Consider the following 14,222-nt stretch of genomic DNA (forward strand, 5'->3'; position numbering starts at 1 on the left):
CGCACATCCTTCAGGCCACAGAGAGGGAAGCACAGCAAGATCGTCTGAAATGGATTAGGTCAGGTCAGAGGACCTTGTGGTGGCCTGTCCACAAACCTTTCAAGTTGGACCCGCAAACCTTAGGCCCACTGTTCAGGGCAGAAGATATGTTTAACGGCCTGGGAGTGAAAGGTCAGGATCTTCACTTGAAGAGTGGTTCCGCTTTCCCAGGCAAATTACTGCACCCTCCGACCTCCTACACTTTCACACCAACCCCACCTTTCTTCCAGGTGACGTTCACACCGGTTTTAACAGGATATTTTTGAATAGTAGTGCTTATGAATATCACCTCTGCACATCAGCAGACAATAGAACAGAACTAAGATTTAAATTTTATTTTTTCTCTTGAAAGTCTAGCATAATTATACTGTTTCTATTACTGAACTGAAGGTTACTTTAAAATTTCCCCATTAAATATGTATATTTAAATATCTGAGACATATATATATCATATATGTCTCTTTCATCCATGAGATGAGAGAACCATTCATCGGCTGCCTCCTGCACTCCCCCAACTGGGATGGAGCCTGCACCCTGACCATGTGTACTGACTGGATACCAAATGGAAATCTGGTTGATAGGTTGAGGCTCAACTATGAGCCATACCAGTCGGGCATACACTCTTTAGCACTTCACAACCATATGTTAAAGTACAGAATAAAGTGATGTTTTCCCAGTATATCCTGGATTCCTATTTTCTTAGGGTGGACATGAAAGGACTGTGTTTCTGGCTGTCTCCCCCTCTTCCCCCCCACACACACTAAATATAGCATTTTCACTAAATAAACAGTAAAAATAATAATCCTGCTACTTTATTAGCATTGCTACTTTGGGTAATTAAAAATGTAGGTATCTACTTATATCTGTACATAGGGGTTTTTTGTTTGTTTGTTTGTTTTTATAGTCCAGTCAGTGTAAAGATTATCTTTGATCCATATATTTCCATGGAAGTGAGTTTTAAAGGATTAATTAAACACAATGATGTTTTATCTGTGGTAGGAAAATATATGATATGCAGAGACTTATTCTGGAGCTTTAATTTTAAAACAATGCATTATAAAAGAGGCCAAATTCACATTTCATCATGACTTTTGATCTTTTCTCTAGAGAGGAAAAGACACATTCATGAAAAGTGCCCATTCCATAAGCACATATACTATGTTTTATGCTTTCAAATAGGCAATATATATTGTAAACAAAAGAAATAAACTGCATATCCTTGCCTGAAACCTCACTACAAATTTAATAGGGTTCATATATTCATTTTGTAGTGTGTTGGTGTTTATACTTGCCCTTAATAATATTCTCTAATGTCTGTAGTCAATGCATATTTAATCTATTTCTATTTTAATCTAAAATTAGTGAACAAAAAGTGGGGCACCAGTTGGGACACAGTAGATTTTTTTTCTTTCTTTCTTTCTTATTCATTCAGGAGAAAGCATTGCCTAGCATTGAACTTGACTGTCAAAAGATTTTTAGTCCTCTTCCCCCCACTAGTGGTGATGAATGGTATAAACATGTGTTGTAAGTATTTGCTCTTAAACATCCAGGGGATCACAGCACATGTCTTCAGGAAAGAGCATCAAGAGTGGGGTTCAAGTCCCGGATCTGCCATTTCTAACTATGTGAACTTGACCTTTGTTTTTCAGTTCTTTTCATCAGGCATAGATTAATAATTATGATTTGCAAGATGATTGTAATTGGTCACAAGAGAAAATGTTAAGTCAAATCTAAAAGTTGAAGAAACAAAATTAGTGTTTTGTTTTGTTTAAAAAAAAGAAAAGAAACTGCGAGAGGCACATTCAATACTAAATTGACTTGATCTTGCAGTGAACAGACTCTAGCCTCCCCTGACCCTCCTCTTGGTACACAGACTATTTACAGTGGAGAAACAGCCTTTACCAAGTGATCAAATATTATGCTTCCAGTGACAAACATCACATGCCATCTGAGAAGGCCTCTTGCACTTAATCTTCTTGCTCAAAATGTTTAATTCTAATCTAACCACAAAGAACCATCAGACAAATTAAAAACTAAGGGTTGATTAAAAACATACAAACACAAAACAACTGTTCTGGACTCTGGAAATTTCAATGTCTTAAAACAATCAATGAGGATGAGAAATATTTGTGATTAAAAGAGATTAAAATAAAAATGAATAAGGAAATGTTACATATAATCTTTGATTGGATCCTAGAAGAGGCATAGTACTGGGCCCTTGTGGAAATTTAAAAATGGGCTTTCTGTGAGAACATAGTATTGAATCATTACAATTTGAGTGGGATTATTTAGAAGAATGTCCTGGGTTTTAGAAGATGAAGTGCTATGATTAAAATATATTTAACCATAGCACTTCATGTGTGTGTACGTGTGTGTGTGTGTGTGTGTGTATGTGTGTGTGTGGGTATAAAAGTATACATGTGCGAGCTTGATGATTTTTCTATGATTTACATTTTTTCAAAATAAAAAAAGTAAAACAAACAAATAAAAGCTCTTGGACATTCCATCAACTAAAGATTCCTTTGGGTTTATGATATTTTTACAAAGCTAATTAGTTAGGAAAGTAGCATAATCTCCACCTTCATAGGAGGCTAAATTGAAATAAGATCAGGTAATAGTGTTTAAATTACAGAGAAACAACTCCTGAGCAAATTTCTGCCTAATGTATTAGATTGATCACTTTCCACACTTGTAAAATGGGAATAACAATAATGATCATGTTTACAGTACCTAGTTCTCCATGAACTAGTTCTCCACTTGTTCTTTATTCCCTTATAACTTCTTTCCAATATTTTCCACCTCAACATTTGTTACCACTACTGTAATGCTAAACTGCTTGCATTTCTGTACAAATTGTATGGTATCAGACTCCCCACTCCTTTGCAAATCATCTTACCTCTATAAAGGCCTTCTGCTCTCTTATTAAAACACTAGAGGCCCGATGCACAGATTTGTGCACTGGTGGAGTCCCTCAGCCTGGTCTGCACCCTTTTGAAATCTGGGATCTCTCAGGGGATGTCAGAGAGCTGGTTTCGGCCTGATCCCAGCAGGCAAGGCTGAGACACCCCACCAGTGCACGAAGCTCTGTACTAGGCCTCTGCATGCATAAAGATCTTTGGTTATTCTCTTTTCACCCTCCCCTCTCCATGCCTGTGGTTTCCACTTCTGCATTAAGCATCTGGCCCCTGGTAGTCAGTGTACATCATAGCTACCAGCCGATCAGCTGGTCACTTAGGCTTTTATATATATAGATTGGTCAAATGTGACATCCTGGTCTATAAAATCATGCCATCAAGACTCACTAAGTTCGTTTCTCTGTCTTCTGCCCTCTCCTTTTTATTATACTATTTGCTAGTGTGTGTACATATGTGTGTGTGTGTCCTTTACTAGGCTGGGATTCCTTGGAATTCAATGAGTTTTTATTAAACATGGTGCATCTACCAGAGCCCCTGGCCCTTATCAGGTGGACAATGAAAGTTTTGAGAGGTCTCCTTCTGAGACATCTATGAAAGCAACTTGCACATTCTAAAATGCTAATGCTAATTACTGTAAAGTGTCAATGACAGTCACACCAGTTAATTATTAGTAAGGACAGTTAAACTACATGCTAGTTAGTTGGTTGGTGGTGCAAGAGAGAATAACATAGTGGAATAACATTGGTGGGATAACAAGGAGCATGGGACACAAAAGCTGGGTAAGGTGGAGGCTGGAGGCTTTGGAAAAAGAAGGATAAGGTAAAATAGAAATTAGTTTTATCCACACTATCTTTTTGACCAGGACTGTTTGCAAGACTATGACATATAAACTTATCAAATCATTATTGGAAAATCTGCACCTAGCCATGCCATCCAGTGAATCGTTTCCCTTGAGTCCAGCCACAGCACCCAAAGGCCCCCGGAGTACCTGGGAGGCAGGGAAAGATGATGGACCAGGAGGAAAGAGAAGACCTGATGTGCTTTACGCCAGGCTAATGGTAAGTGGGCCTCCTGCTGGAATCTACACTCCATCCCTACTTTTAAAGGAGATAGAAAAGGATGAAATGCTGCCCTCTTCTGGCAGCTTTGGCAAATCTTCACACACAGTTCATTATACAGGAGAGTAAAAACACTCCCATTCTGTGACTCATTTTGAAAAGGCATCTTAGCATGAACATAGACTTTCTTTTAATATAATATACCATAGTAGCAAATAGCTCTTTGTCACAGAGAGTTTTCACACCTAAAAAATAAATAAATAAATAAATAAATAAATAAATAAATAAATAAATAAAAACTTTAACTTTGCTTTGTATTTAAATTTGGCTGCAGGAGTAGTTTTAGATATTCTATGGGCTTAACACAAATTCTGTGTGCTGAATCAGGCAAGAGAAGAGTTCTCATGTGTTTAGGGCACCGTCTCAGCAAAACAATAGCAAAAAGGAGAAAGAGGAAAAGGAAAAGGAAGATTTAGACTTCAATAATGATATGCAAAATTTAGAAAGAGAAAATCTAAATGAAGTCAAGTAGAATATAGAATACAGACTGTGATAGTATGATTTATAACAAGAAATGTGTACTTTGTTTTCTCCCCCAGAGAAACCATTTTTTGCACAGAGATCCTGAAACCCCTGGAATTTTCTGGAAGGAGAGCTATAAAGGTGTCTTTTGTTATGTTAATGAGATGCCTTTTAGAATTTATCTAAAGATGGGGACTGTTTTTCAGTGGAGCCAACCGTGTGAATTTTCAGTCTAATCCACCCTGGCCTCAGGGAAGGGAATAGGGGCTGAAGAGTGAGTTCAATCACCAAGGCTACAGATCTAATCAATCACAGCTATACAATGAAGCCTCCAATGAAACCCAAAGGCCAGGGTTCTGGAACTTCCTTCCTGGTGACTATGTGGAGATCCAGGGAGAGGGGAGCCCTCAGAGGGCATGGGAGCGCCCTGTCCTTTCCTCATACTTTGCCCTGCACATCTCTTCCATTCTGCCTATTTCAGAGTGGTGACCTTTCATAACCCAGGAGGGAGTCACAGGAGTCTCTGATTCACAGCCATTTGTTCAGAGCACAGGTGGTACCCTGAACTTTCAATTGGCATCTGAAGTGAAAGGCAGTCCTGTGGGCCTACCTTAACCTGTGAGACCTGGTACTATCTTCAAGTACATATGGTCTAAATGGAGTTAAATTGTCAGACACTCAGCAGGAGAATTGTTTGATGGTGTGGGAAATCCCAAACATAAAAATCTGAATTGAGGAATACATACTGTGGTTGGTGTTAGACTGCAGATATTATGTAAGTTTTGTATTGTTTTAAAATAAAATGTTTTCTACTAAACTATTTATGAGGAGAGAACTTTATAATTAATCCCATTATGGGCTGTAAAGATCTGACTTTGCTCCAATCCTGGTTTATGTTCTGTCCTAGATATATACCTGCATCATTACAGTTTATAATTCTAAAATGGTCCCCATAATACACTAGTTCCCTTCCTGTTAGTAAAGCTGCTTTTAAAAAATATTAGGAATGACTTTAACAGAGATTCCCTTTGTAACAGGATAGTAAAAAGCTGGGAAAATTCCTGAACAAGGGAAAGGGGGAAACTGAGGCAAGAAAATTAAACAAGGCCAAACAGTTTGGGCAGCCTACAATCAGCTTGTAAATTGCAAGACCTTATCTTCCCCAACCAAAGACACTTGAGCCAGTTAAACCCAAGGACAAATGAAGTTGGGGGGGGGGGAGGGTGAGACTGTGGGGGGACCTTGAAACCTATTGGGAGGGGGGAGAGTATAAAACCCTTGAACCCCCACTAAGCAGGGTAGTCAGACCAGATGAGTTGCCTGTTTGTGCTTTATGCCAAGTATATTCATAATAAATCCACCTTCTTTGCTTCATCTGATTTTTTCTCACGAGCATGACAAGAGCCAAGGAGGGCAGAGCCAGCCCCTTTGACACAGGCAGCTCTCCTTCAGTGAATTGCAGTCATCCTGTTACCTTTCTCACGGCACCTGCATTTTAATTCTCTTCTCTAGCTTTTTAATTTTTTTTAAATCATCACCAAAGGATACTTTTCCATTGATTTTTAGAGAGAGTGGAAGAGAGAACAAAATACAGAGAAAAATATCGTTATGAGAGATTGGTTGTCTCCTGCACTCACCCCTACCAGGGCCCAGGCCAGGGAGTAGCCTGTAACCAAGGTGCATGCCCTTGAGCAGAATCAAATGTGGGATCCTTCCGTTTACATGCTGACACTCTATCCACTGAACCAAACCGACTACAGTATCTCTTCTCTAACTTTTGTCTCTCCTCCCCAACAGCCAGTAAAACTAGTTAATGAACTACCTAATGTGGGCATATGGGATGACTAAATACAGATTAACTTGCGATTTTCCTCCTGTTCTTTTCCCCATCCCAAAAGTATAGAGGGCTATATTCAAAAGTTATACAGCCTAAAACTGCAGGAATAAAGTAATGAAAAGGATTCAAAACAAATATTATATTTTTAAAAATAATTTGTTCCAGCTTTCAGTGAGCATGCTGCTTATTAGCCCAAGTAGCATATCTTTTCTGCCATAAAGCAGTTTTGTTAGATTCAGTTACAAAACTGAATTTTTAAAACCCTCTTACAGATTGCAAGGGTGCACTTCGGACACTAGGTGGCAGTAAGTGTCCACCTAATGCTGTGCTACCTTCCCCAAGCTAGGCTCGCCAGCCCCATCTAGAGCTTGATATTGGTTTCAATTCTTACAGACTCGATGGAGAAGGTTCCTAGGACGTGGACTTCTGCTAATATCTGGCAGCCGAACGCTACCATCGCTTGTAGCTCTGAGATGGAATTATCAATCTGTAAAGCTTTAATGCTACTTCAACAGCTATCTCTGTACAACTCAAGCAAGATCTAATGCAATAAATTGGTAACTTGACCTCTAGACTCTGAGCCAAAGCTTCACTTTCGACTATACTGACATTTGTAATAAATCTAGCAGCTAACTATTTTTGGAGCCTCTATTTTCTAAGTGTTTGATAAAAATTGATATGGAATTGAAAACCGCAAGGAGTAAACTGTAAGTGAAGTTAAAATCCTCAGCTTTACTGTCCCAGACACACCTATGTATATTATTACTTTAGTAAACTAGACCACTCTTGGCATTTACAGAGGAATAAATGAGAGCCTGAAAGGTTTTTTTTGTTTTTTGGGGGTTTTTTTGGGGTTTTTTTGTTTTTTGTTTTTTAAATATCAATATATATCCCTTTTACTCTGTCTTTATTTTAGAAATACAAAGGAGAGCCAACGGGTACCCATTTATTAGCTCACATGCACTTGGCAAGACTGGATGCTGTTAAAATTCAGGCCTCATGGTTACATAACAATTTATAATGCATTACCCTTATTCTCTCTTCATTAAAAGGAAAAATAAAAAACAAGAATGTTAAAGTAATGTAATGGGATATACAATGATCCTGAACATGCTTGTGGGTAAATGCATGTGCATATCAGCAAACAAGGCATTTTAAACAGTGGTCTGGGGACACTCTAAGTAAATGCTGACACTGTTGACAAACTTATCTTGCATCTCCACATCTTTTGTCCTGACCCTTTCAGAAAACAGCTTCCTGTGCAGCCTTAATATTCCATCATGGTCACTCATACCATAGGAGAGTAAGTTGTATTAGAGAGCAGGAGGCATTTCTGAAATGATACCTTAGTTGATTTCTTCTCACTTTGGCTTCAAAGTCACACATGAGACCTACAAGGTGAGAAGAAATGCAGATAGACTCCCTGTTATATTGTAAGTAACTGAGTGTCTAATTCCCTATTTTGGAAAAGAAATGATGAAATAATCATACCAAGGAGGGGATATGAGAAACCGTTCTTTCTCAGATGATGGGAAAATGAGATACACTCTCTAAAGAATTTAAAATCAAGTAATTAAATGGACTATAAAGCTTTTTATTATTATCATGAGCTAGCCGTTCTTATACAAGGTCAGTGACATTGGGTGGGTGGAACCACCCCTCTATGCTCACTCCTTTTGAAATACCATGGTACAGAATGAGACTCACACCTAGGATTTTTTGGCCAGCAAGAATGTTGAATTTTTGGAAGGAGGTAAAGAAGTAGAAAGAACTATTATTTTTCTAGCAGGTAATGTCTATCCAAGACTTTATGCACATATGTCATTAACCCTCAAAAACAGTGATACAAAGATAACACTGCCCTCGTTTGAGAGATAGGAAAACAGACTTTGAGAAATTAAAGAATGTATTCAAGGTCACATTGCTAATAACTGGTGAAGCCAGGATTTGAACAGAAGTCTTACTTCCTTTGAATCTCAGGTGTACATCCAGTTGAGTAGTTAAGATCCTAGATTTTGGTATTTAATAGGTATGCCATGTCCCTTTGGTATCCTCAGTTGTGAGGTGGGATGGTAATTGTACCTACAGGAAGGACAGGACAATGGAGCACACCTGCAATGAGGTAGGGAAACTCTCAGCAGGCACAGAGATGACAGTAAATGGTACATGGTTTTCAGCATGCAGACTTCATCTAGGAGCCCTGAAAAACTTAGTATCCCTTCCCTGTGTTAATGCTGACTATATACTTCAGCTACCTCACACTTTTCCTTGTAGCCCTGGTGTGTTAAGCTGACAACTCTGATTCTGAGAGAGGGACACAGGCAAGTTTTGGAGATAACAAAGTCAAAGGGAGCACACCCTCAAGCTCAATCTGCCCCACCCCAACTCCTGTTTGTCAGTTGGTGTAAGACTTCTTGGAGAACATCCTCATGTGTATTACAATGTGCCTCCTACTCACCTATGCTAATAATAGAGAAATATGCAAATTGTAGGGGACACTGTCACAGTAACAGTAACAACCAAACAGTATAGCAGGCTGGGTGGGGCAGCCTGGCAGGGAGGATTAGTGAGGGGAGACCAAACAACTGAACAGCAGGCTGTGTGGGATGACCTGGCCAGCAGTGTGGCAGTTGGGGGTGACCAGGCTGGCAGCGGGAGGGGGGGGGGCAGTTGGGGGCAACAGGCTGGCATTAGGGTCAGTTAGGGGAAATCAGGCCAGAAGGCAGAGGCGGTTAGGGATGATCAGGCAGGCAGACAGGTGAGCAATTAGGAGCCAGTGATCCCGGATTGTAGAGGGTGCAGGCTGGGCTGAAGGAATTCCTCCCCCTCCCCCCATGCACGAATTTCATACACATGGCCTTTAGTAGTGAATAAATGACAAGATTATTGGATAAGGGAGGGAGGATTGCAATGGGGACAATGGGATGATTTGCTTAGTTTAATTCTACTCAGTATTGGCGTTATCGAGAGACTGGGACTACTACACTTTAAAAAGTGACTGACTATTCTACCACTTGAAATACACAAAAGTTAATAAGCACACAATGCCAACTAATATGTCAGAATTTCTCAGGCCATACCATAGTTGGTTGTAGAAAGCAATCTGAGTTCCTGAATTCTTGGCATGAAAGTGCAAATCAAATAATGGTCACATTTTATTGCACTACTGGGTTTGGCTGCTACTTAAAGGTAGTAACAAAATTTTGCTTTCTCTTTAAATAGGGCACTAACTGGAGAGAAACCCACAAAGCACTAAAGCTTCACAATTTTATAACTGAATCAGATGGGACTGCTGAGAGCACACATAGGTAATGCTTTTGGCTGGTTGAATGGTTGGTTGGTTTGACACTTGTATTATTTCAAAGCAACTCAGCCATCCTACATGGCAATAAATCAGCATAACCACTGGCATTCCCATTTGTAACATGAATTTATTCCATATGACACAGGGCTAAATCTAATCTCTCTGATAAATATCATTCCTATAACAAATAACTACGATTTCTCTGTAATGTAATCTTTGTGAACATAGCACTTTATTTTACAATGGGCAGTCCAGACAAACCCTTCTCCACCATGATGCTGACACTAATTGTACTTTGTGGCATTTTCCACATTCCCCAGTTGGGGTTTTTCATACTTGGAAATACTTGCCAGGTTATTTCTACGTGGAATGAAGGGAAATGGAGTCATTTGACAATCTATGTATAGTCTGTGAGATGGGAAGCTATGTTGATGACGTGAGTCAGCTTTTGCTGACTGGCGGTGTGTTCTGTTTCTGCTCACCTCCTTCCCCATTTCCATTATATGCTATAACCCTGGGCATATAATCGAGCCAGCTGGGTAAAGGTCCAAACACAATGCCCTCACTTCAGGTCTGAGAGGAGGACCTGGGACATCACAGCGTATCAGTAACACACAAAAATGTCTGCTCAGCACTTGCATATGGGATGGTAGGAAAGGGGCCTCTTGGTCAAGTTAAATTGGGTGGTAGATGCCCCCTTAAAAACACAGATCTCACTCTTTCCTCTTCCTGGTACTGTGTTCTTCCTCCATCACCAAACCTGAACTTCTGGATGGAAGAATTTGAAAATGTACAGTATATACAACTGATCGGATGGAGCTGTGTAATACCTTTATTCTAGCTGTACTGGATTTAGGGCTAGAATTGAGCACTCGAAACCTTAGCAAAACAAATCATGTCATTGATGCTATTGGTAGCCTGAGAATTCTAAAGAGAATGTACATTTGAAGCTTCTCTATTCCTAATATTTGGCTTTGTTTTTCTACTTGATCCTATGCATTGAAGGTGAAATTAAATAAGAATACACCTTTAAGGTTACATTACTCAACCATGTGGACAGACATTGAGGAGATGACATTGAAATCCCTGCCTATGTGCTCATTTGAGTATTTATGTTAATACACTTAGTCTCTCCTTTTGTTTGGAGTCTTCCTCCTGCTCTCCAGACCCCTACAAGTTCCCTGTGCAAATATCCTGGCTCTCTGGAAAATGAAAGCCTAGAACTCACAGTCTTAGTAGTCTTCGCAAAGCTTCAAGGCAGAGTGTGACTGATCCAGTGGGATCAATCAAAGCATCTCACTGTTCTAAAGAGATTAAGAACTAAGGAAAGGGGCAAAGTCAGACTGTGTGAGAAAAACACTTTTTCAGGCATCTCGAGAGAGAGAGAGGCATCTACCAAGAGAAAAGGCTAGTAAATCAGCAAAAGATCACAAGTGTCATATACTGTCTGGGCATTAGACGTGCACCTGTATGCTGGGCACTGTCCTTGTCACAGAATCCACCTAAATTCTAAATCTTAGTCTTTCCCATGGACTGATCCTCAATCCCTATTTTTTTGATGATTTATCTTCCATTTTAAAAATGTATCTAGGAAACAATTTTTACATCATATCCAGAAGCACACTCTGGACACGTGTTCAGCTACAGACACTCTCATGTATTCTCTCATCATCCAGGAGAGCTGGCCTGATGCTGGTGTATGGATAGAGCTACAGAGCCTGCAGGAATACAGAATTTAATTCTGCTCTGCAGCCAGCCTGGGCAGGTAGGGTTACACCCAGATGGGTCATCAAGCTCAGGAGGGTATTCAGAGCTTGGAGAGAGTTTAGAGAGCTGCCTTAGAAGGAAATCAGCATTTGAGAAATAATCCTAACGGGCGGGTTGGAAGGAGCTGGGCTTGTCCATCTGGATAACAGCTTGTCAGTACCCGAAGGCACCAGCCCGAGCAAGGCTGTCCTGGAGGGTGCAGCCGCTGCTCTCACAACACTTAGGGCACCCAGAATAAGAGATAATGGCGATTTTTAGATTTCTAAAGAGATTTGGGTCTGTCAGACTTGGAAATGTAAGCCCAAAGGAAATTACAGATGGCCTTTTCAATCCCCTCCCCCAAATTAAGGATAACCAATTTAGAATGATGAGCAAGCCTCAGGGAGCAAATGGAGGGGTCTAAGTTCAACACTAGGTCATGTTTAGCTCTCTGAGGTTCCTTGATTGGACATGGGGAGCTGTTATTTAAAAAGGTAAAGTGTGTGTGTTCTTGAGTGCATGTGAATGTGAATGTGGGCTAGTATGCATGTGTGTGTGTGTAAATAAGAGTTGTGTGTATGAGTGTCCACAAGTGCATTGTGAATGTGTATATGTGTGTGATTGTCTGCACATATCAGATGATGTGGCTCTCATCTCTTTCCTTCCCAGAAAAGCCAATGCAAACAATTCCTGGAAACATTTCTCCCAGTGAGCTGGCACTTCTGTTTAGACATACACCCTGGCTGCTCCATTGTTGAAGGAAAGCTTGGCTTTCATAAGGCTGAGTGCATTAGCTGCTAGTCCCTCACCTGCTGCAGGGAGACCATGGATGGTGCCACCCCCAATGGGATGGGAGTCACTGGAGAGGTAGGCTTTTCTCAGCCAGACATAGTGGAATCAGAGTACCATCACTTGCTAGCTATAAAAGCACACCCACCTCTTTCTTTATTACAGAAGAAAAAAAGGAGAAAATCACGGGTTCCAAGTTCAATACATGACTTCTTTACAGTGTTGCTTCTATAACCAAGAAAAGCAAATAGCTTTCTTGCATCAGGCCCAGAAATTCAATCTAATTTCCAAAGACCTGCATTATAACTAATATCCAAATAGGCAGCTGCATTGCAGTAAAATCTCAAGGAAATGTCCCTTTCCCCTAATTACCTGTGTCTCTGTTATTTATTCAGACGTGAAGGAACAAAGAGAAAAAATCTGCTTCCATCTCTCTGAGTTTCAGAGAGTGCTGTGGGTTGTGGAGCAATCTCTAATTGCGTTAGAACTTGTACTTCGTCCCTGAGCTGCTCATTTTCTCTTACAGATTATGAAGTTCTGGCCAGATGAGATTATAGATTTCTACAAATTGTGTGCCTGCTGTAGTGACCAGAAGCCAGAACAGATTGCAAAGGCCAGCAAACGTTACCTTCACCTTTGTTTATGCACAAATGGCTATGGCTTGACACTATGAATCCCAGCATCCCACTCCCCCGTAGTCAGTCAGTAACAACTGCCCCTAGGTTCTTTGGGGGGTGGGGGAGAGACAATGATTATTGGCCGGGGCTCCTGGGGTGAGCATCAGTTGCCTTTAGCCACCTGTGCACCTCTGCTGGAGCATGTCTGGTACTTCTGCTTATTCCTCCTGCAAAGCTTCTTAGCAAGATCCAGTCATGACATGAGAGATAAGTGAAAAACTTGAACTGAAAAGAGATAAGAGGTGAACAATCTGAAAGCAAACACAGTCCCTTCTCTGTAACCAGTCGTAACGTGGCGAAATGGCTTGGCTTCCCTAAAGCCAGATGCTTCATTAATTAGCACCACTGAAATTATTTAGGGTCAGCAATGGCTTTTGCTTTCAACAGGTCATGGAGTTTTCTATTAATTAACTAGTAATAAGTCTATTAACTTGATAGTAAGCATTCTAAGTTTTAATGTTTACTGGGAATCCTGGCATTGGAAAAACTTCATAAAAAGGTGACCAGGGTAATCATTTGCTTGTTTGATAACTAGGTGTCCCATATTCTGGTTGGTGTAGGAATAGTCACTCTTAGAATCAACACGTTTAAATATGTTTCACCATTGCCTTGGGTTACAGAGGAAAGGGCAGTGTCACCCTGGTAGTAATTTAAAGAGACATCTCAGATAAAAGGTGGGTTGGGCTAGAAGAGGTCCATCAGTAAGTATGCATTGACCTCAGTTCAATGAGAAGTCATGGGAATGCAGAGCAAGATTCCTCTGAGCCATGCTGACCCCTTTAGCCCCAGGATTTGGGCTAGGTGAATAGTACAACCCTCATAAGCCACCGAAGAGAGACCTGGAGTCCAGGCTGCTTCTTTGGAGCCCTGACATCATGTCTGCAGTATGACTGTGGGCCAGCATTTCTGGTATTCAGAGAGGAAAATCACCACTTACAAGCAACATGAAGAGTTTTCCCCTGTTGCTGTAATTTGGAGAATGAAGAACATAGGGAAGGGAAGAGTTGATAATGTAGAGGCAAAAAGATTGTATCTTTTTTCTGTTCCAGAAGTTTAAGCCTTTATAACCTGCTTTCATTGAGAGTTATAGGGGCTCAGGTTAAAACAAAAATAAAGATAATTAGAAAAAATAAATAAAAAGAACACAAAACCTCTCTATGACACCAAGGGTAATGACATGTACTTGCACATTGGCTTGTATAATGCAATTCTCTGCCAGCTAGCAAAAATTCTATCCTTTCTGTAATTCAATTTTTTAAACACTAAAAATTGGTAAATATGATATTTTTAGAATATTTTTAGTCAACTAAGTTGATAATTTAATCTTCGTGAAGT

The 14,222-nt window shown here is 40.2% G+C and overlaps 1 protein-coding gene across 2 annotated transcripts in view; it reads right to left on the bottom strand.

The window, feature by feature from the left end:
- NYAP2 (neuronal tyrosine-phosphorylated phosphoinositide-3-kinase adaptor 2) overlaps positions 1-14,222 on the bottom strand; it is a 213,582-nt gene that overhangs the window by 21,382 nt on the left and 177,978 nt on the right. The window lies entirely within an intron of this gene.

Source organism: Pipistrellus hanaki, assembly GCF_964339955.1.
Source record: "Pipistrellus hanaki genome assembly, chromosome: 8".
Lineage (NCBI taxonomy): Eukaryota > Metazoa > Chordata > Mammalia > Chiroptera > Vespertilionidae > Pipistrellus > Pipistrellus hanaki.